We start from the raw sequence: 23,858 nt of genomic DNA on the forward strand, positions 1-23,858 counted from the left end.
AGCCTATGACTTAATTTTTATCAGAGTAGCGCAGCAGTAGCGTGGATTGTTGGGATAATAGAATTAAGAATCTAAACTTTTGGATTATCGAGGATTAGCGAATTTCGGGGACGAAATTCAATTTAAGGGGGGAAGATTGTAACGACCCGAAAATCAGACTACGTATAAGCCATGCATAATTATTACTATTTAAATTTAAAAATGATTTTTATATATATATATGAAGGGTCTAATTCATTTTGATATCTGACAAGTCATAGCTATTTATTTTAAATGCAAAAGTTTAATTTTATCTTTTCAGTTAAATACGCGAGGACGGACCGGAGTTTGGAAATTAGAAATAAGATTAATAATAAGAAAAATATTCCTAAATTTAATCTAAGTCAAGGAATAATTTAATTTAAAGAAAAAGAATGTTTTAGGATTTATTAAATTAATTGGAGTCAAGTTAGTAAATAAATCCTATTAGGTTCAATATTTAATTAAAGTTTAAATTAAAATATGTTAACAAGTGGGGATAAATTAATCTAGCCATAATATAGTCAAGAAATTAAATATAGCATTTAAATACTTAAATTTTAAACCATGCAATGCCATGCAAGATTTCATTCTAATTTAATTTGTTAATTCACTAAAACATAAAATGGTTATTTAAAACACTAAGAATTTAAAATACAAGACTTGATCAACATTATACCATGCAATATTAGTAGAAATTTAATCAACTCCTTAAGCAAATTCAAATGCTTAGTAAATCCCATTCAAGCCACCCTTAAATAGCCTTTAAGGTGAATAGAATTCCTCACCTTTAACCCATTAGTTATTAGTGAATTCAAATACAATAATACACCTTGATTTTTCCTTAACCAATCATGCTAGCAAATAAACAAAATCATGCAGAAAAAGGGAGGAAAAGAATCGGCCAGCAAGGAGGAATGAAAAATCATTCAAAGTCCCTTCCACTCCTTCACTTGTAACTCTCATTTTAAGGCATATAATGTCACCTTTAACACCTATTAAATCATTCACCTTCCTCACCTACATTCCCCACAACCTCACCTTCGAAATTACAGAAGAGAACATCAGCAAAATAATCGTGAATAGCAGCTGAAACAAGAAGAGGAACCCAACTCCGTGCCGTCACGTAGTATTCGTTTTATTGGTTTGTTTTCTTCAAAACAAATTCCAGGCATGTATATATTAGTTCTTTGCTCTTCAATCAAGTTATAATAGATATTTTAAATCAGTATGTGATCAAGATTTATGGGAAAAATGAAATATATCAGCAACATTTTCGAAATAAAAGCTGTGCAGGTTCTCGGCTTTGACTCATGTTTTTGTTTGAGAAGTTTCTTGAGGTTTCAGGAGGTTGCTCGGTCACAGGCACACAGGGCTGCTTCTAGGCATGATTTAGAGTGTCTTAGGAAGTTATTGGTTCATTGGTTTCCAGCCATACACACACAAATGCAGAAATGACAGCAACTTTTTATTTGAGTGCAGAATTGAGACACAGTTTCTGCCATTGAGTTGTTTAAGTGGAGTGTTCGAACCTTGGCTTTCCTAGGGACTGTAGCCATGGTTAGAACCCTCCCTTAACATGCCTAGAGTGTGATCAAATCGGTATTTACAAGCTTGGTTCAAAGATCCATCAGATTTTTACATCAACAATGCAAGAGTCACTCGGTTTTTCCCTTTTCAGTTTTTCTGTTAGTGTGTTTCGGTTTTTGTTGTGCTGGATGGATGATGGTTGGCTCCTAGCTCATAGCCATGGTTCATACAACACTTCATCATGTCTAGATCGAGCCATGGTCGATGAAATGGCCATTGGAACGACAAAGGACAGCAAAACAATGCAATACATCACAATACACAGATTTAGGTGCTCTCGGTTGGTACTTCTGTTGTCCTAGGTGTTTGTTCGAGTTGTGGCTGGCTTTTAACCCTTAGCCATGGTCCAAGCCATGCCTTAGAATATTGTTAAGAGTCCTTGGGAGGTGGTTCAAGCCATTGGTCAATAAATTTCAGAATTACACCACAAACACACAAGTTCCACTGCTGGATTTTTTGACAGCAACTTTCATCTTCGGTTTTGGAGGTGGTTTGAGTTCTTGGTTGGCTTTTAGCCCATGGACTTTGACTGGAAAGTACCTCAATGAGTTAGGAAAGTCATGTTTTTGGCCGTTCGTGATTTGGTCGAGTTTAGAGGTCGTACGATAATTTACGGTGAAAGGTGCCAAAATGACTCTCGAAAGAGTGTTTTATGTTTTTGGATTCCTTTGACTTATTTTCGTGTTTTGCAATTCTTATGCATGTTTTTCAGTATGTTTGTGGTATTTTAACCATGGTTAAACGTCGGTTTAATGTTGGTTCGGGTTGGTACGATACCTTGATTGAAAATCAAGTGGTGGGTCCTAATAGTCTCATTGTTGATTATATTGGTAAGTTTTGGGATAGATTGTCAAGTTTAGGTCAAGATATTATTATTTGCATGTGTCACATATTAGAATTAGATTGCAGCAAGCATGCAAGCGATCCAACTCATCCGGTAAAAATAAGGCTTAAATTATATTACGTGCATAAAAATATAAAATGTTTATTTTTGAGATATATGCTATTTGTCATGTGGCCACCTTATGCTTATGGGTTTGGAAGTCGGTAGGCGCAACCGAGGACCTCTCCGCCCGGTGACTTACGAACGGTTTATGATTATGTATGGGTACAGACATCCAGTCCAAGGGCTGTGATTGATCTCTATCGCCCAGTATACTGTGGTTTAGTCTGATCAGGCGCTCACGTTATGTTATGGGCCACTTGCTTAGAACATTATCTCTACCAGAAAATTATGATATGATATGACAGAGCTCTATGGAGCAAAGCTTTTACGTATGATTTTCAGATATGCACGTAGATATAATTACTCATGATACAATTTTCACCATACGCTTTACGATACCATATTTTTACGTTGCATGCGATTTTATTGTATATTTACTTGTTATTCACGATATATACATGTTGAGTTTTTAGACTCACTAGACTTGATTGTTGTAGGTACCGATGAGGTCGAGACGGAGGGCGCAGATCAGTGAGCTATCTTGGGGGGCAGCGTAGTATACCCGAGTACCTCATGTTTTAGTTTATGCATTTTTATTATGTTTAAACTCAGTTTTAATATGTTGGATTATTTTTAAGATGATATTTGAAACAATATTTTCTTCCGCTGTTATTTTGAAGTTGAAATTATTTACATGTTTATTTTGAAGCAAGTTATTTATTTATTAAGAAAAATCTTAATAATTCCAAAAAAAAAAATATATGAATACGAAATACGGGGCTTTACATTATGGATGTTTGAAGACTTCAATTGCTCATACGTCACCCTTTCTACCACCTCGGGTAGGATCCAATAGAAGAATTTGATTTATACAACACCTTGTACAAACCCACCCAGCTTAGGACTTACCCACTGACTAACTGAACTCCTAGTCTAGATTGAAGGCATCACCTTCCAGCCAACAGTGTTTAACGTCTGTGTCTCAAGACTACATACACAATTTTTACGTCTTTGTGCAAGACGGTATTTTGAGTGGTGGTGTGTGTGTGAGAACTGATCTCTGAAAACAACTCGAAAGATGTTCTTACACACTGAGGGAAATAAGCTTCTACACTAAGCTGATATAACTTTTGAGTGTTCCCTCGATTGGGCTGATTGCTTCTTTGTAAGTTGATATGCAATTAGCTTGCCCTTTATTTTCTCACTTGTTTTTCACCTCTCGTTCATATGTGTCTGCATTGATCTTCATCTTTTATATATAGGCGCTAAGCTTTATCCTACAGTGAGACTCAATTATTGTATTCGTTGCAGTTTGAATCTGTTCCTCGAAATGTGTGTGTACTTTCCGACAGCCATTCTGGAACGTTTAGGCTTTAAACATTGATGCAACGTCTATTATTGTTCTTTTATTGGACAATTGATTTTGTACCGTTGTGCACAGTTGGATTCCAAAGAATAAGCTTGTCGTGTTCTACACCCGATTTGTTCTAGCTGTTGGAAACAAAATTTCGGAGTTTGACAAATTAAGCGTGAAATGATAGAACAACTGATCAAGAAAATTGAAGGTAACTGAACTGAAGATTCGTAAACTGATAGTTGCCTAGACTGAAGATTAATGCGTATATAATTCTAGGCAACTGAATTGAGCGAAACTAACTGAACGGTGTTGTAAAATCAACGATCAGTTGAGACTGATAAGTTACACTACAATCAATTGAGAATGATCAGTTAATCTCATCGGCTAAAGAATTCAACCGATTTTATCAGCTTTACACGTCATCAGTTAAGGATGTAGCCAACAACCAACAGTTTGTACAGAAGTAGTGGGAACGCCGCATTTCAGAAAAGATAAAGTGTACGATTGTCAGAAGAATGTTGAAATAGCCATACAGCGGATATAAAGATTCAAATGTATTCATTATTACCATTGGAATCAAATCCTATAAATAGCCGAGAAAATCAGCTAAGAAAGACACGAAAGAATAACAAAATACATACGAAGTTAATTGAGTCATCAAATTATCAAGCTTTTCAGTTAGAACTCTATGCATATTCTTTTAAAGCTCAGTTTTACAAAAATCTCACAATTATTATACATATCCATAGCTTTCAGGCTGTACTTTGAGCTTGAAGCACAAACATTCATTGTTGTTTTATTTGATCTTTGTAAGATCAGTTGTGCTTAGAAATTACATCAGTTGAGTACTGATTCAAATTGTAGTGATACTAAGAGTTTTGATTTTGGCATTGTTAAGTTCAAACTGAAGTGGGTTTGTACAAATCCTTGTATAGATCAAAGCCTTTTAGTGAATATCATATCCTCGTAATCTCCGAACATCCAAAAATCTTGTGTTGCTTATTATCATTTTTTATTCTATTTGTCTTTAAGTTATTTCTGCATTTTTATTAAGTTAACTGATTGACATTGACAACAAGATTCCTGAACTCAGTTTATCTGATATGATCCCTCCAACGAGATCTTTGATTTTTCCCGATCTTTGAAACAAGTAATTGATAGATGTGACAATCGCCTCTAGATCACGCGGTCTAGCAACAATTAATCAACGATAGAAACAATCTCGTTCAAGAGAACCTCCAAAGAACTCGTCCTTGGCAACCCTCGTGATATTCGATTGACAAACGCCACAAAAGATAAATCTTTTGATAAGTTTGATTTGATACGACGCAAAAGTTATAATGAAACTTAAGCTTGTTTTGAGAGAATTCTCAAAGAAAAGTTTTTATAAACTCAATCAATAATGAACAAAAGTTGTTTACAATGATGAAACTTTCGAGTATATATTGTCTCAAAAATCAAAAGATATCAAATCTAGTCTCCAAAATAATTAAAACTATAGAAAAGGAAATTTTCTCGCTCAGCCGTCTCAGACACGGACCCCGTGTAGACCTCCGTGTACGGGTCCGTGTACTCTCGGGAAAATCATCTTCAACTGGAAACAAGGGGCACGGACCCCGTGTCCACCTCCGTGTACGGGTTCGTGCACACACGGCCTTCGCAAATGTCATAGGACACGGACCCCGTGTACTGGTTCGTGCTCGGGTCCGTGTAGACACTGGAATTCTTCATCCTCGGCTGTAAATGGCACGGCCCCAGTGTGCAGGTCCGTGTAGGCTCGGCCTAATCCAACAATGCTTGAATAATGTTCTTTTGGCTTTCCAACATACTCCCATGCATCACGAGCCCCTCTTCCTTGCTCATCACTCCCTTGAACACCATGTCCGGCCAGATTCATATCATACTCCCCTTCTTCAAAAAGATTTGTCCTCAAATCTTGTCTACCTACGCAAAAATGAAGCACGTCAGTAATAAAAAGAATTAAATTATCAACATGCTTACCTTTAAGCTGAAGTTTGTAGGTGTTATCATTTGCTTGCTTCAATCGCACTGGAAATTTCAACACCATCGTTGCCTTTCCTATAAACTCAACTTCACCACATAACAAATAATAAATAACACCGAATGATAAAATATTACCAAGTATCACAAATATAAGATTTCTCCCCTTCTTAGACCTAGTGAACACCAAAATAATATCCATAAACATGTACGACCATAGCTCACTAGGAATAAGAAATACTTCAAGCAACTTATAGAAATCAAGCTCAGGTGCTCTCTCCCTATAGGCAATTCATTCTTTGCTATACCATTTAACATACCTCTTCATATTCAACCAACATATATAATCAAGAATTATATCAATGATGAAATCACAACAATACTCCTCAATGGCGAGTAATTCATAAAATGAACATAACATGAACAATTTAATTTCCTTAAAATTATATTCATCATGAACATAAAAATTCTTATATTCACTCATCATCTTTCCAAATACATCATAACAAGTATGAATCATGCAAATAGGACACACTAGATGTACTACCCATGTAACCATTTAACACATCACAAAGATTAGAGTATAATGCATATAATCCATTGTCATAACAAAGACTCTTCAATTTGACAACTTTTGAAAAATCACAATCACTAACATTTAAATTTGAAGCATGTGGTTCCTCACTAATATCAAACCAATAAAATATGAAAATTAAAGTTAAATCCAAATCACATCTCTTATACTTCACAAGTGTAAATTTCCCATCGAACCCATGAAAATAAAACTCACATAATCAATAGGGGGAAGTAGCTCATACCTCATAGTTGTTGCATTAACAACTATTTTTACCTCTCCTCGATTGATATGTGGATCAACCCATTGAACCCATCCGTCCTCGACACTCACTTGCCTCCTCATCTCGAGGGTGCCAAAGTCCTGCAAAGAAGAATTAATACTGCTCGGGGTTGAACCGGCTATATCATCACTAGGTATATAAATCTCATCTTTGTACAAAGATGCTTGGAGAGATTTATACAAAATTAAATCACGCTCATATTCACTCTTTTGGGCCTTTAATTTATTTTCTTTTTCTCTTCTTTTGGCCTCTTTTGCATTTTCTTTTTCTTTTCTTTCTATGGCCGTCTCACTCTTTTTATCACTCATTCTTTCGGCCATTTTAAATTCTTTTTCACTCTCACAATTAAATTGCAGTTGATCATCTGTAATTACGATTGAAATAGGTTGATCAAGAAAGGTACATGATGAATCATAACATGTGTGCAACAAATTATTACTACTTTCTTCTTTCTCCTCCATAGCACACACATTAGAAGAAAATTCACCATCTAAGGATTCACCCTCCACAGCACAACATTCTAGGCTCAAGTCAGAAATCAGTGGAGTACCAACCTCCTCAATTCTCTCAACCTCCATTTTAGGTTCAACAACAATGCTCACGTCAACTCCACACTCGACTGCGTCCTTAGATTCACATTCAACTCTAGAATCCAGTACATTCCCCTCCTCATTTGGACATTGGCTAATATCATGTCCAAACACTAGACACCAAATACATTGAATATCATAAGTACTAACATTTGAGATTTTAGATGTACCTTGATACCCATGCTTCAAAACCAACTTCAGTCTAGTCTTGACCTTCTTCTCTTCACTCGACCTTCGTGTGGATGTCAAAAACTCCTTCCACGAGTCACTTCCATGCCTACCACTCGATTTGCACCTCCTATCATCACCCGATACCAGGCGTGGTGCTCCACTCTCCTTGAATCTCCTAGCCCAATCAACTTCACGTGGATCATCCATTCCGCACCGTCTATATTTCTCACGAACGGGTTTAAACTCCTTCTCCCACATTTTATCCAACCCCCTTAACATTTTTTGAAATTTACGATCGTCAACCATTATACCTGCAAGAAAAAGTTAGTATAAAATAATAAAAGAGTAAAGTTTCCTCACCACAAATTCTCACTAGTCACTCCAATGAAAATTCACTCGCTCTCGTCTTTTTTTTTTTCCTCGCCACAAAATCTCACAAATCACTCCAATGAAAATTCACTCGCACTCGTCTTTTTTTTTTCCCTCACCACAAAACCTCACTAATCACTCCAATGAAAATTCACTCCACTCAAATATTTTCACTCAAGTGAGAATTCTCAAGGGGGCGCTTAAGTCTCGTGGCTTCCACGTATCAAACTTATGAGATCAATCCTGTGACGCTTGAAATTCGACTCACTTAGACCACACAAGGATAAGAAACTTTAGAAATTGACTAGAATGCGACTAAATGACAAGGACAGACTTAACGCTGAAATATAAGCGCTAAATTCCAACAAGCACCCGATTCAAATTTTTTTTTGTTTTGTTTTTCGGGTGAACAGTACGTGAATAGTAAATCCGGAGAATGAACAGTAAATCCGAATATGAACAGTAAATCCGGCAATGAACAGTAACTCCGATTGTGATGAACAGTAAATCCGAATATGAACAGTAATCTGGCAGATGAACAGTAATCGCGATTTTTTTCTATTTTTTTTCGGGTGAACAGTAACTCCGACGAATGAACAATAAATCCGCGTGAACAGTAACTCTGGCGAATGCACAGTAAATCCGATTGCGATGAACAGCAATCGCGAATTTTTTTTTTTTGTGGATTAAACAAATCCGTAGAAATCGCTACACGAAAATCGGTATTGAAAATCCTACGAAGAATTGAACGGATACGCTTACTTGAATCAAAAACCAAAAGCTCTGATACCACTTGATATGATCCCTCCCACGAGATCTTTGATTTTTCCCGATCTTTAAAACAAGTAATTGATAGATGTGGCAATCGCCTCTAGATCACGCGGTCTAGCAACAATTAATTAACGATAGAAACAATCTTGTTCAAGAGAACCTCCAAAGAACTCGTCCTTGGCAACCCTCGTGATATTCGATTGACAAACGCCACAAAAGATAAATCTTTTGATAAGTTTGGTTTGATACGACGCAAAAGTTATAATGAAACTTAAGCTTGTTTTGAGAGGATTCTCAAAGAAAAGTTTTTATAAACTCAATCAATAATGAACAAAAGTTGTTTACAATGATGAAACTTTCGAGTATATATTGTCTCAAAAATCAAAAGATATCAAATCTAGTCTCCAAAATAATTAAAACTATAGAAAAGAAAATTTTCTCGCTCAGCCGTCTCAGACACGGACCCCGTGTAGACCTCCGTGTACGGGTCCGTGTACTCTCGGGAAAATCATCTTCAGCTGGAAACAAGGGGCACGGACCCCGTGTCCACCTCCGTGTACGGGTCCGTGTACACACGGCCTTCGCAAATGTCATAGGACACGGACCCCGTGTACTGGTCCGTGCTCGGGTCCGTGTAGACACTGGAATTCTTCATCCTCGGCTGTAAATGGCACGACCGTCGTGTGCAGGTCCGTGTGGACATCCGTGTAGGCTCGGCCTGATCCAACAATGCTTGAATAATGTTCTTTTGGCTTTCCAACATTATCCCATGCATCACGAGCCCCTCTTCCTTGCTCATCACTCCCTTGAACACCATGTCCGGCCAGATTCATATCATTATCGCCAAACTGATTCAACATCAAAAAGTTATGAAAATTTTCAATTGTTTATTCAACCCCCTTTCTAAACATTTTATCACACCCAACCGATCCTAACAAGTGGTATCAGAGAAAGTGGTATCAGAGCAGTTGAATCTTTTATTCAGAATTTACTATCTATAAATCTGATTACCATATCTTTTTTAATAAAATTCCAATGTTTTCCAGAGAGGAATTTGACGATTGGAAGATTAGAATGCAGGCTCACTTAGCTGCGCAAGATGATGATATGTGGTACGTTATCACTGAAGGACGAATGAAAATACTAAAAGCAAATACTGCTGTGCTCATAACTGATGGTGCACCACATCGCATTGAAAAGCCTAGAGAAAAATGGACAGCAGAAGACAAAAAAAAGCCAATTTGGACAATGTGGCTAAAGACATTTTGTACAAGACGCTGGATAAAATCACTTTCAGCAAAATAAAATGTGCAAAACTGCAAAAGATGTTTGGGAGAAGTTGATTCAGATCTGCTAAGGTAATGAGAAAACCAAAGAAAATAAACTCTCAGTTGCTGTTCAAAAGTTTGATAATATTAAAATGAAGACTGGAGAGTCTATGAACGAGTACGATGAAAGAGTCATCATCATTATAAATGAACTAAATGCACTTGGAAAAGTGTATTCAAATAAAGAAGTTGCACTGAAGGTGGTCTGAGGCCTTCCTAAGGAATAAGATGTCAAGACCATGGCTAAGAGATAATCAAAGGACCCGAATAAAGTTTCAACTACATGATCTGTTTGCTGATCTAAAAGCCTATGAGTTTGAACTGCAAACAAGAGAAGGAAAGCCTTCTACACTACAGATCACAACTGCTCTTGGTGCTCACAAACTTGAACCAACCGGTTCAGTTGAGAAAACTGTTGATCAGCTGAGTAATGACACAATGTCATTAATTTTAAAGAAGTTTGGTAAAATAATGAGTGAAAACCAACGTTCATTCCAACTAAGTTATCAGAAGAAAAACTCAAAGGAAGAACCAAACTCTTGCTTCTGTGGAAAGAAAGGTCACTTGCTGAATGTCCAAAACCAAAGAAGGATAATAAACATTTAACTAATAAAGGGAAAAGTAATGGAAACTTAATTTTGGAGTTTGACAAATTGAGCTTGAAAAAGTTGAACAATTGATCAAGGAGACTGAGAAAACTGAACTAAAAAGTCGTAAATTGTTAAGTTGCCGGAACTGAAGATTAGTGCGCATATAGTCAAAGGCAATTGAACTCAGCTGAGCTAACTGAACTATGTAGTCAACTGGATGATCGGTTGGAATTGATCATTTACACTATAATCAGTTTAGGGCAATCATTTAATCCTATCCGCGTTGTCAACTGATAAATATGCTTGACACGTCATCAGTTAAGGAACGTAGCTATCAACCGACAACTGTGCAAGAGCAGACTGCAACATGTAGTGGGAACGCCGCATTTCAGAAAAGCTACACTATACGAATGTTAGAAGAATGTTGATGTGGCTATACAACGGATATAAAGATTCAAATGCATTCATTGTTACCGTTGGAAGCAAAGCCTATAAATAGCCGAGAAGATCGCCTGAAGAAGAATAATCGTGCATTCAAGTATATCTATTTTAGGACCCAAATAGATATGGGTACCAAAATAATTCGTTCTGTGTGATTGCAGGTGACATGTACAACCAAGGAACCAGTTTCATATTTGGACAGTGGTTGCTCGCGACATTTGACAGGGGATGCTGAACTGCTATCCAAATTGATCAAATACACTGGTCCAAACATCAGTTTTGGAGAAAAATCTAAAGGTAGAACTGTGGGTAATGATAAGCTTATCTATGGTAACTTTACTTTTAAAGATTTTTACTAGTTGAGAAATTTAAAGTATAACTTGATTAGTATTAGTCAGTTATGCCACAATAATTTCTCAGTTCAGTTCAACAAACACACTTGCAAAGTTAAAAACACAACTTAAGATAATTTTAACTGGCAATCGTTGTGAGAATACTTACAAAGTCAGTTGGACTGATCAACCTAATGCACCTGTTTGTTATATAGCTTCAAAATCTTCTAAAAACTGTTTGTGTCATAAAAGGTTGAACCACTTAAATTTTAAGTCTATTGCTCATCTGAGTAACTATGATCTTGTAACTGAACTGCCTAAGATCTATTTTTTAAAAGATAAAATTTGTCTAGCATGCCAGTAAACAAGTAAGATCTTCATTTAAAAACAAGGGTGGTAAATCTTCCTCCAGATGCTTAGAACTGCTACATATGGATCTTTTTGGTCTTATAGCAGTCATTAGTTTAGGGGGAATGAAATACACCTTGGTAGTCGTTGATGATTTTTCAATATTAACTTGGGTTATATGTCTTAAATCAAAAGACCAAACTGCTGCACAACTGATTAAGCTTTTCAAAATCTTATTAAATGAAAAATAAGTTGGAATTGACATAATAAGGTCTGTTAGAGGGACTAAATTTGTCAATCAAAATCTTTCTAAATTTTTCTAGAATACTGGAATTAAGCACTAGTTTTCAGCAGCTAGAACACCTCAGCAAAATGGTGTAGCTGAGAGAAGAAATCGAACCCTTAAAGAAACTACTATAACAACCTTGCTGATTCTGATATTTCACAATGATTTTGGACAGAAGAAGTAAAAAATGCATGTTACACTCAGAACAGATCTATGATTAACGAAAATCATTTGAAAACGCCATATGAGATCTGGCATGGACATAAAAGCGTGGTGTCATATTTCAGAATATTCGGCTGCATATGTTATATTCACGATAATAGCAAAACATTTGATGCAAAATCTGCAGAAAAAATATTTCTGGGTTATTCATCAGTTAGTAAAGCTTATAGAGTTTTTAATAAATGTACTTTGAATGTAGAAGAATCGATTCATGTTGTATTTGATGAATCATGACTACCAGGTAAGCCAGCTGATCTAGTTAAGCAATTTGATAGCTTTACAGATATAAGTTTGGATGAAGATAGTGGAGAAGAAGTTCATATCAATCAAAAAATCCTTCAAACTGCAGAAGCGTAGATATTGGATCAATCAATTGAACAAGAAATTGTTCCTGATCATCAGTTGGTGGAGCAAAATAATGAAATTCAAATACCAACTGAAGCAGCAACAACTGAAACTGAAGAAACGTTCAGTTACGAACTGAACCTGTAATACCCGAAAAAACCAATATGCGTATATATGTGCATAATTTCTATTATTTAATTTTAAATGGTTATTTTTTTAAAAAAATGATTGATTTAATTGCATTTAAATCATTTACGTTATTTTTAAGGATTTTAAATCACGTATTTCAAATTTTAGCTTTTTAGATATTTAAGCGAGACTGGACCGGAGATAGAAAATCGGAGATGAATTTTATGATCCAAAAATATTCCTAAATTTATTCCGAGCTAAGAAATAATTTATTTTGTTGAAATCAAGTGGATTTAAGTCTACTTTAATTAATTAATCACCAATTTAATTATAGGCTTCTTAATTCATCTAGATTGTGCTTAATTAACTTTTAATCAAGCTTATCTAACATAGGATTCTACTTAGCAAAGCTTAAATAAAATCTTACACTAATTGAGAAGACAAGTCTCGGTCATCTCCACTCCACACAATTCCAATTAATACCATTTAAGTCTCAACAACAAGAAAACAAAGGCCAACCAATCAACATGCATGTTTTTCAACCCAACTTGGCATCATTTACTTCCCCATGCACACCATATTTGACCACAAGCCTTCACCATCTTCTTCACTTCCCCTAGAACAAAATATTAGAGAATTAGAAGCTCTCATTCTTGGCCAAGACAACAACAATAGCAAGGTGTCTTCATTTTCGTTGCCGTGTCTCCCGATCCGACGTATTATGTTGTTTATTGTAAAAACAACTTAAGGCGTTTCTATATTATTTCTTTGCTCTTCAATCAAGTTATATATCTATTTTTAAACCATTACATGTGCTTGATCCATGACAAAACCGAAATCATGTCAAGAACATTAGAAAAAAAATCTGTGCAGAATGTTTTCTCGGCCACCTTCATGCTTCACGGTTGTTGTTGGTTTTGTGATTTCAGGGGTTGGCTCGGTTCCAGGCACTCAAGGCTGGATCTAGACATGTACTAGGGCATGTTAGGGTCATGTTAGTCCATTGGTTCCAGCCCCTACACACTGGAGGAAGATATTTGACAGCAACTTCCCATAGCTGCCATTTCGAGTCTCAATTTCTGATTCTTGTTTGTCTAAGGCAAGGGTTCGGTTCTTGGTTGGCCTAGGGCCTATAACCATGGTTTGAACACTTCCTTAGCATGTCTAGGACGTGACCAAGATGACCTTTCATGGCTTGGTTCATGGTCCCATCGGTTTTAAAAATAAAACAAGAACAGCACCCCATCGGTATTCATTTTTCTGGTTTTGGTTGTGTGTGTTGAGTTTCGAATTTATGGTGTCAAGTGGGTTGTGGTTGGCTTCTAGCCCTTAGCCATGGTTCACACAATACCTCATGATGTTTAGATCATGCCATGGTCGAGCATATGGTCACTGGAATGATACATGACAGCATTAACAAGCAACACTCCCCACAGTACAGCATATGTGTTCTCGGGTGAAGCTTTGGATTGTTTTGGGTGGTTGCTTTGATTGTGGTTGGCCTAGGGCCCTTAGACATGGTTCACGCCACACCTTAGGATGTTGGTAAGATGCTCTGGTCGGTGGTTCAAGCCCCAATGGCCATTAGCCTTGTAAACGAAGCAACACAAGCAAAGCTGCTGCCGCTAGAATTTTACAGCAGCTTGGGCTTTGGTTCAGAGGTCATGTACGAGTTCTTGGTTGGCTTTTGGCCTATGGCCTTGGACTGGACAGTACCTTATTGAGTTAGGAAGGTCATTTTTTTGGCCGTTCGTGATTTGGTTAAGTTTAGAGGTCGTACGAGAATTTACGGTGCAATGTGCCAAATTGACTCTCGAAAGAGCGTTTCATGATTTTGGCCTCCATGCACAATTTTCGTGTATTACAGCCCTTGGTATATATTTTCCAGTATTTTAGGTGTATTTTAATCATGACTAAACGATGGTTCGATGTTGGTTTGGGTTGGTACGGAGTCATTGTTAAATACTAATTTTGTTGGGCGTAATTGTCTCGTTTTTAGTTTGAATATGAAGTGTTGGTCAAGTTGAGATTATTTGCATGTGTCTCATGTTAGAATTAGGTCGCAGCGAGCCTGGGAACAATCCAACTCAATTGGTAAATTAAAACAGGATAATAATTATATTACGTGCATAAAAATAGAAAATGTTTATTTTTTAGATATATGCGATATGTCTTGTGGCCACCTTACGCTTATGGGATTGCTTCACCCGGTGACTTACGATCGGTTTACGATTATGTATGGGTATGGATATCCAGTCCAAGGGCTGTGATGATCTCTACCGCCCAGTATACTGTGGTTTAGTCTGATCAGACGTGCATGTTATGTTATGGGCCACTTGCGTAGAACATTATCCCTACAGAAAAATTACGATATGATATGTTATGACAGAGCTCTATTGAGCAAAGCTTTTACGTATGATTTTCAGATATGCACGTATTTATAATTTCTCACGATACTATTTTCACCTTACGCTTTACGATACGATATTTTTACGTTGCAGGCGATTTTATGATATATTTACTTGTTATTCATGATATATGCATGATGGGTCTTTACACTCACTAGACTTGATTGATGTAGGTACTGATGATGCAGAGGCTGAGGGCGGGGACCAGTGAGTTAGCTCAGATCGGCGGTAGAACGAACCGAGGACCTCACGTGTAGTTATTCAGTTTTATGTTCAAACTCTTGTTATAACTTTTATATATTTTAAGTTATTGTTTAAAACATTATTCAGTTTCCGCTGCTATGTTTATGTTAAACCGTTGGGTTATTTTATGAAAGTTTTTATACGTTGCAAGTTTATTTATTTAAAGAGAAAATTTTTAATAATCCCGCAAAATTATGAATACAAAATACGGGCCCTTACAGAACCAGTTGCTGAAATCGATCCAATCAATGCTGAATACAGATGGAAGAAATCACACCCACTAGAATTGGTGATAGGTAATCCATCTGATCCGGTAAGAACTTGGAATCAAATGATCAATTTATTTATTCATTCAGCTTTTGTTTCCGAACTGGAACCAAAGAAAACTGATGATGCTCTTGATTACCCTAACTTGATAAATGCTATGCAAGAAGAGCTAAATCAGTTTACCCATAACAATGTATGGAACTTAGTTCCAAGACCAACTTCTAAAACCATTATAGGTAAAAAGTGGGTCTACAGAAACAAATTAAACGAAGAAGGTTCAATTGTGCGTAACAAAGCAAGGCTTGTAGTACAAGGATATAGGCAAGAAGAAGGAATAGATTATGACGAGACATATGCACTAGTTGCACGACTGGAAATATATGTTAATGATATTATTTTTGTGTCAACTAACCCCAAATTTTGTGAGAAATTTTCCAAGTTAATGCAGGAAAAATTTGAGATGAGTATGATGGGTGAACTGACATTCTTTTGCAGTTTTCAAGTGAAGAAATTGGAAACTGGTATTTTTATCAGTCAGACCAAATACACGAAGGAACTGCTTAAAAATATTGGCATGGAGACATGTTCAGCTGCAAGTTCTCCCATGAGCTCATCGATTAAATTAGATAAAAATGAAGGGAGAATATCAGTTGAGACGATACTCTACAGAGGTTTAATAGGTTCTTTGTTATTCCTAACAGCTAGTCGTCCTGATATTGTATTTCATGTTTGTATTCGTGCTAGATTTCAGGCAGATCCTAAGAAATCACATTTTTCAGCTGCCAAACGCACATTGAGATATCTTAAAGACACACAAAATGTGGGCTTATGGTATGCTAAGGACTCATCTTTCAATTAATTGGCTATTCAGATGAAGATTATGTAGGATGTAAGCTTGATCGTAAAAGCACAAGTGGATCATGTCAGTTTCTAGGAGACATACTGATTTCATGGTTCAGCAAGAAGCAAACATCCATAGCAACTTCAATGACTAAAGCTGAATATTTAGCTGTTGGAAGCTGCTGCGCTCAACTGCTCTGGATTCAGCAATAACTGAAGGGTCATGAAGTCATCGCAAAAGAATTACCAATCCTCTGTGACAATACAAGCACAATTGCGATTACATATAATCTTGTTCTTCACTCCAGGACCAAACACATTGACGTCGTTCATCATTTCATCAGAGATTATGTTCTAAATAAGGCAATCATGTTGGAATACGTTTCAACTGAACAACAAGACGCTGACATCTTCACAAAGCCATTACCCGAGACTAAGTTTTCTTATTTTCGAAACATTCTTGGTTTAATTGATTTGTCTTAGCATTATTTTATTTGTTTTGTCAGTTTGAAATGTCAGTTAGTAGAGTGTTTTACTGAAACGTATGCCTTTTTTATTGCTTAAAAAGTACTAAAAAAATTTTTTTTCGCTCATAATTTCGACCATATACATATACTACATAAAATTATTTTTTTATAAAATATTTTACCTAATAAAATAAAACATCCATCAACTAGCATTTTAAAAGTCAAGTGAAATAGTCATAAAATGAAATCGTCAAACGTTTACCAAACCTAAAAAGCAATAAATTTGAAAAGTATAGCTCATACTAAACCTCTCAAAAATCTGTCAAAAGCGTAAATAAATAGTCTTAAAATCTTTAACGTAAGTCATGAATCACAGATTATAAATGTGGAAACAGTAGAAGCGTTAGTCCTTGGGTTGTGTGCACCTTCAGTCCAGTCAGTTCATCCATCAAGACCTCCCTCAAACTCACATGCATCCATCACACCTAGTGAGTCTAAAGACTCAACACATCATAATCTCTATAACAAATAATACGTATAAACTCGCATGCAACAGTGAAAATATTTTTACGTAAAAATAACTTTTTCATGACATACAAACATAAACCTTAACCTTTTTCCTTTCTTTTTCCTCAACATGACATGACATAAAACTTTTTTCATGATCATAAACATTTTCCTTTTTCCTTTATTGAATTCAGATCGTTAATTGTGACTTTTCTCAAACCTCAAAAATTCGATGGATCCATCTACATGAAACCGCAGTACTGGGCGGCGGGAGACACCAGCAAACTCTCACAGGTCAACTGGGCCCTGGACTATCCTTTTTCGAAAAGAATACGATCGTCGGGGCTCTTTTTGGGGCTTTTTCCCATAAATGAGCTCCCTCTCGGGCCTTCTCCCCTCACGATATTCTCATTCTTACCTCAAACCTCATAACCTCAATAGTCACAATTACTTCACTTCCTTCAATGTTTTACATTCTCATTACTTTATAAAATCATGCATAAATATCATTTTCTTTTGAAACCAAGCATGCAACATTTATTTTAAATACCAACCTTAAATCATAAAAATCCATGGACATTTAAAAATCATAAATTAACGTGTAAAAATTCATAAACATTTTAAAATACTCGTAATATCATAAAAACATCATTTAGATCACTTCCATGACGCTTACTAATTTTTCAGTGTAAAAAGACCGTTTTACCCCTAGACGTAATATTCCTTGATTTTGACTTTTCTTGAATTCATTGACTCTAACATGTCCCAAATAATTATTTAAGCCTAATTTAATTTTCCCATAATTTTATTTAGCTTAAATATTAAACTTTTTAATTTATCTTTAATTAATTGTTTTGACGGTGTTTTAATCCCGAAAAATCCCAAACTTTAATATAAAATTCCTAAATTAAAAACTTAGACATTTTACATTATTTTAACCCTTGTGAACCCTGACTCGACCCCCGTGAGCCGTCTTTCAATTAATTTTAGTTTAGAAAACCCTAAAGTGACCTACAAAAGTCCCACCCGAGCCATGTCTCGATTTTGTCGAGCCACCCCCGAGCCATACCAAACCAAACTTGGACCAACACCCTTAGACACCCTACTAGACCCTTGGAACCCAAAGGAACCATCTACAACCCAAAAAAATGAGCCCCTAATCAAGACCCAGCAGTGGCCGAGAGAATCACTTTGCATGGACTCTAAGTTTGTGAACTTAGGGACCTAGCCGACGCCCCAGCACCCAAACCAACCTCTAGTGCACCCACCTAGGACCCTAAAGACTTGCCCTAGCCCAGCCCCTGAGCCTTGGACCGAGCCTTAACTACCCTGCAAGCCGCGCAACCCCTGCACAAGTCTGCACATGTTCTCGGGTAGGAGTCCTAGTGGGTTAGGACTCCTCCCAAACCTCTTAAATCGAACCCTTACGTGGTTAGGACCCCTTCTCAGACTAAACCACCCCCTGACCGAGCCCTGATCCCAAGACATGACCCTCCAGCCCCCTACACAATGCAATCCGATTGACCCAAACCCCATGACAGAAACCGACTTCCAGCGTGCTTGTGGCGCAGCATGGTTGTGCGTGTTTGGGACCTCTTTTTAACGTGAAAAAAACATTACTTGATTATGTATTAACATCATGGCTGCCCCTTAGTACTTGAAAAACATGAATCGTAGCATAAAACCAATAGTTTATAACATGCATATGAATAAATCTGAAAATAACATCAAGAACACCATGTTTTCATACAATCGTAATTTAAAACGATAATACGATGTGATAGACGAGAAAACGAGATATAAGGCGTGCCTTTGCGTTTTAAACGCACGATTAACCGTCGACGACAAAGAACGAGACGAGGAGACGATTGCTATGAAGTTTCCTCTTGAAAAACCGAAAATTCTCTTTCAGCTTATGAGTGTGTGCCGTGAGGTTTGAGAGAATTTGGTATGTGCAAAAGAAATCTGAAAGTGGCGTGTGGTTCTCGTAGGTTTTGAGGGTGTGTTTTTCACATTAAATAATAATCAACACACTAATAAAAGCCTTGGCCCATTTAACAAGTTAATTAGGCCCATTAGTGTTTAATTAAAATATTAAAAATTATTTTGTTAAATAAAGTTTTATGAATTTATTAGCCGGGTTGTCAAAACGTTCGCATTTTTGTTTAAAAACCAACACCGATAAAAATTTACGTCCCGGCGTATAAAATCACCTCAAAACCCCATATTTTCAAAAATAAAAAAAATCATCACCCTTATTTTAAATAATCAAAAACAATTATTTAATAAAAATATTTTCTATTTTTCAGCCATTGGTCTCCGTTCATCGATCACAACTCGAATAACCTTTAAAAATACATTTTAATGCAACCATGTAGAAAAAATATATTTTATACATGCAAATATGCACAACATAATTAATTTATGCAATTAAAAAAATTACTTAAAATACAAAAGAATTTAATAATTGCAAGCATGTGGTTTGCGTGAACCTTCAAATTTTCGGGGCATTACATTAACTGTCACTAATTATATTTTGAGTTAGTATCAGTTAGAATGCAGAAGTAATTAAAGAGTAGATAAATATTGACTGAAATAAACTTTTTTTTGATTGGAACGAAATCAGTTACATTTTTTTATCTCTATCTCTATTGCATCTTTCCAGAAGTTCATCCATGCATATAATTTGTTAGTGGCAGACTTCGTAAACTCATCTGAAAGAGCAATTTCTTTCAGAACCTCCTACTCCTTGAGTAGCATGAGATGAAGGACACCTTTATCTGTAAAAATTTCTGAAGCTTGAGCAACACCAAGTCGACTCATATATTTAGCTTCAGTTTCCACTCGTTTTCTAGTGACCTCCAGTTCTTCCTCTCGGGAGAACTGCAGCTCCTGAATTTTTGTCCAAGTTGACAATGTCTTCTCAAATACAAGATCTTCTATTTTCAGCTTTCGAGCAACTTCAATGGTCTGCTTAAATTCCTCAGCCAAATCTGGTTGTCGTGAACTACCTGTGGCGTCCATTTGCTGTTGTTTTAATTTTTACTACTTGCTGATATATCCAACTGATATTGTGACTAATATCTTCATTCTTATTTGTAGATTAGCTTCGAAGTCATCTGAAGAGAGACATTTGTAATCTCCGACGGTTCATCTTCCAAGGATAAGAATCCTCTTACTTTTATGCAATATAGCTAGAGGGAAATCGTTAACTTAACTTAAATCTATTCAGTTAATTCTAATTATCATTCAGTTAGTCAACTGTCAGTTAGTCAACTAATATCAGTTAGTATGCATAAACAAAATAGCAACGAATCAGGAATACCAATTTTATTGATAATATCTTTCTATCAATACACGATTCAGTTCCCTTTCAACGGCGTGTAGTCGAAGGAACATCCAATCATACATCTCCTTGCAGGAAATTCTTCCGAAGCTTTCTGATCTAACAATTCTTCCCAGCACCATCCACTCCTTTCTAAGGATCAAGTAGTAATGACCTTCATTAGTTACAAGGTCTGAAGTGTGAATGACATCGAGACGCATCTTATACTTGATCCAAGTTGCCTCTGTTTTTCAGTAGCAACTAATCTATCTCTTTGAATAGTCTGTATGTCATGTATCTTAGTCCAGATGGACATGACTTTTTCGAAGACATAATCTTCAATGTCTCTCTTCCAACTCTCCACGTGAGGAAGCCTTGTTGCAGGATTAGGATTGTTGGAACTGCTTGGTCTGTCCATCCATGCTTAACTGTTATTTATCTAACAAATTGATCTTATTTCTAGACAGACTCTAACTGAAGAAACAAGGAAGACAAAGAGACATCAGTCAACAGAACGCAATTAATTTATCCAGACTGAGATTCTCTTATTCTCTTTTATTTATATGCACTTATTTAAGGGGAATGTCGATTCTAAAATGGTTAACTGATAAGACAATCGCCATTTGGTCTTCAACTAAACTGATTCAGTCCTCAAATGATCACTCAGTTATTGACCTAACTGATCTTATCATATAAGTTAACTAATTAATCATAAGTATTGCATATTAAGTGATGTGACTGCTAAAATTACGCTTTTAATTTATGTCATTCATTGAATAGTAATATGAAAAGTGGCCCCACGTAGTACATTAGATTTCTATTCATGTTTTCACCGCACGTACACACGTTTTTATTCAAATTTATCTTGGACTGACACGTGTCCAAAAATTTGAACAGTCACAAACATAAGAAATTGATCCCGCCTCATTTCAGTTTCTTCATGAGCATTTAAGTTTCCAGAGCTTATCACACACACAAATGTCTTTCTTCTTCGCAGATATTCGATCAGAAATGGCAAGCCAAGTTTTGGCCTACATGCTAAATGCTATGGCAATTGATTTCGACTCTGTCATCTCTGTTAAGGACGAGGCCAATAAAAGTATCTTTCTGAAGCTGGAAGCAGCTGGTTTAAGGAAATTTCTTGGGACATCTACTCCAGAAATCTATTCCAAAGAAATTTTGGATTTATACAGCAACGGCTTCCTCAGCTGAAGAGAAGATTACGATTACTGTCAACAGCATGTTGCTGATTATTGATGACGAAACCTTTAGCTCTATTTTACAACTACCATCTGATGGCCTCTATCACCTCTCTGACGTGAAAGCCGTCGATGTGGAGGAGATGCTTACCCTTTTATCTGCTGATGGGAGGAAGATAAAAGTTTTCGATCCCAGAAAGAGCTAAAATATGAATATCAAACCGCTGGCAAATATAGTGGCAAAAGGTATTCTACCTAAAGCAGGTTCTTTTGTTGCTCTCACACTCGAAAAATTTCAGATATTGGCTGCTTTGGTGCATGGACGCAAGCTGAACTGGTAAACCATTTTGTTCAAAATTTTCAATAACATAGTTCAATCATCAAAAAAGTCCAAAGGGTTTGTTGTGCCGATCAGCTTTATTCTGAAGAACAAAGGCTTGGTGGATGACTCTTCTGAGAAGTCATCCAAATATAAAGTCTTCAATGTTAAGAATGTTCAGCCACCGAAGATCAAGCTGGACATATCTCCTGAGCGGTTTATCAAAATCAAGAAGGAGATTGGGACGCAGGCAGTCCCAAATCAATTAAGAAGACCAAGGCCTTGGCTCAGAAAAAGACAATCAAAATGAAACTGATTATCAGCGAGACTGAATCAGAGAAAACTCCATCTCCAAAAATTATGAAGAAGCCAAGGACCCAGAAAACTAAGCCAGCAGCTGTTCTGGAAACAATCCCAGCTGATAGATTGAGGCCAACTGGAGCTGAACAACCTATAAGTGCCATACCTATCAAGGTAGTTCAAGTTGCATCCTCAACTGGTAGTTACTTACTGCCTCCAACTGATCCCTCAAAGAATATTATCACCGAATCTGGTGATAAACATAAACAAATTGGAGTCAAAGCACCACCAATCACTATCACTGACCTATTTGTACTGGCTTTTTTCCAGACCAAAGGAAGTGGTGATAAGAGAGAAGGTGGATGAAATTGTTTCAGGACTGAGTATTTCTCCTGTCCTCACTAATCCAAAAGGAAAGGGCAAGATGATAGAAGAGCCCTGACTGACAAACCCGATTCAGACTCAAATTGACTTAATTTTGGAAGAGATAAAAAAGTTTTTTGAATCGAAGTTGAAAACATATAATGAATGGGTCAGATTTAGGACCGAAATGTTTGCCAAGCGATTACTGAAGAAATCAGCTTTGAATAAATTCATCGCTTTTGAAACCATCATCCTAAGGATAGTCAAAGCTACAACCGTTGCTCAAGCATTGGAGAGGAGGAAGTATTTCTTTGATCTAATGCGTGCTAAGAAGCTAGAGCAAGTCCTTGCTCAGCTCCTACCAGTCCCACTGCATTCATTGACAAAGTAGTTTATGACAAGTTGGACATAGATCTATTATCACTATAAATAAAGATTAAAGATTGGGTATTGGGTCAACAATTAACTATTCATATAAATTCCCACAGTCCATCCTCAGAAGAGCAGGCTGAACCTTCATCTCAACAGCCAGAGCCATCCAAGGAAGCAGTTGCTGAACTAACTGAGCAAGTAATTGTTCCTTCTTCAAAGGATGCTCAACAATTATCTTCTGCTATTCAATCTCCTCCCAATGGTCTTCAACTATATACCGATGCTGAGTTATCACTGGAAAATATCGATGAAGTCATATAATCAATTGCCACTGATATCCAGCTGAATGTTTTCACTAGAGAATCCGTTGAAGATCTGAGCAAAACTAAAGAACTTGCCTCAAAGGCTATTTTAAAAACTAAAGAACCAGTTCAATAGCCTGCCATGATTGAACATACAGTTCTGGCTGAAACTAAAGCAGCTTAGTTGCACTCAGAACCAACTGAAAACGTGCCAACTGAAGAGTCGACTGAAGTCTCATCTGGTCAACCAACGGA

Source organism: Primulina tabacum, chromosome 6 (genome assembly GCF_025594145.1).
Source record: "Primulina tabacum isolate GXHZ01 chromosome 6, ASM2559414v2, whole genome shotgun sequence".
Classification (NCBI taxonomy): Eukaryota; Viridiplantae; Streptophyta; class Magnoliopsida; order Lamiales; family Gesneriaceae; genus Primulina; species Primulina tabacum.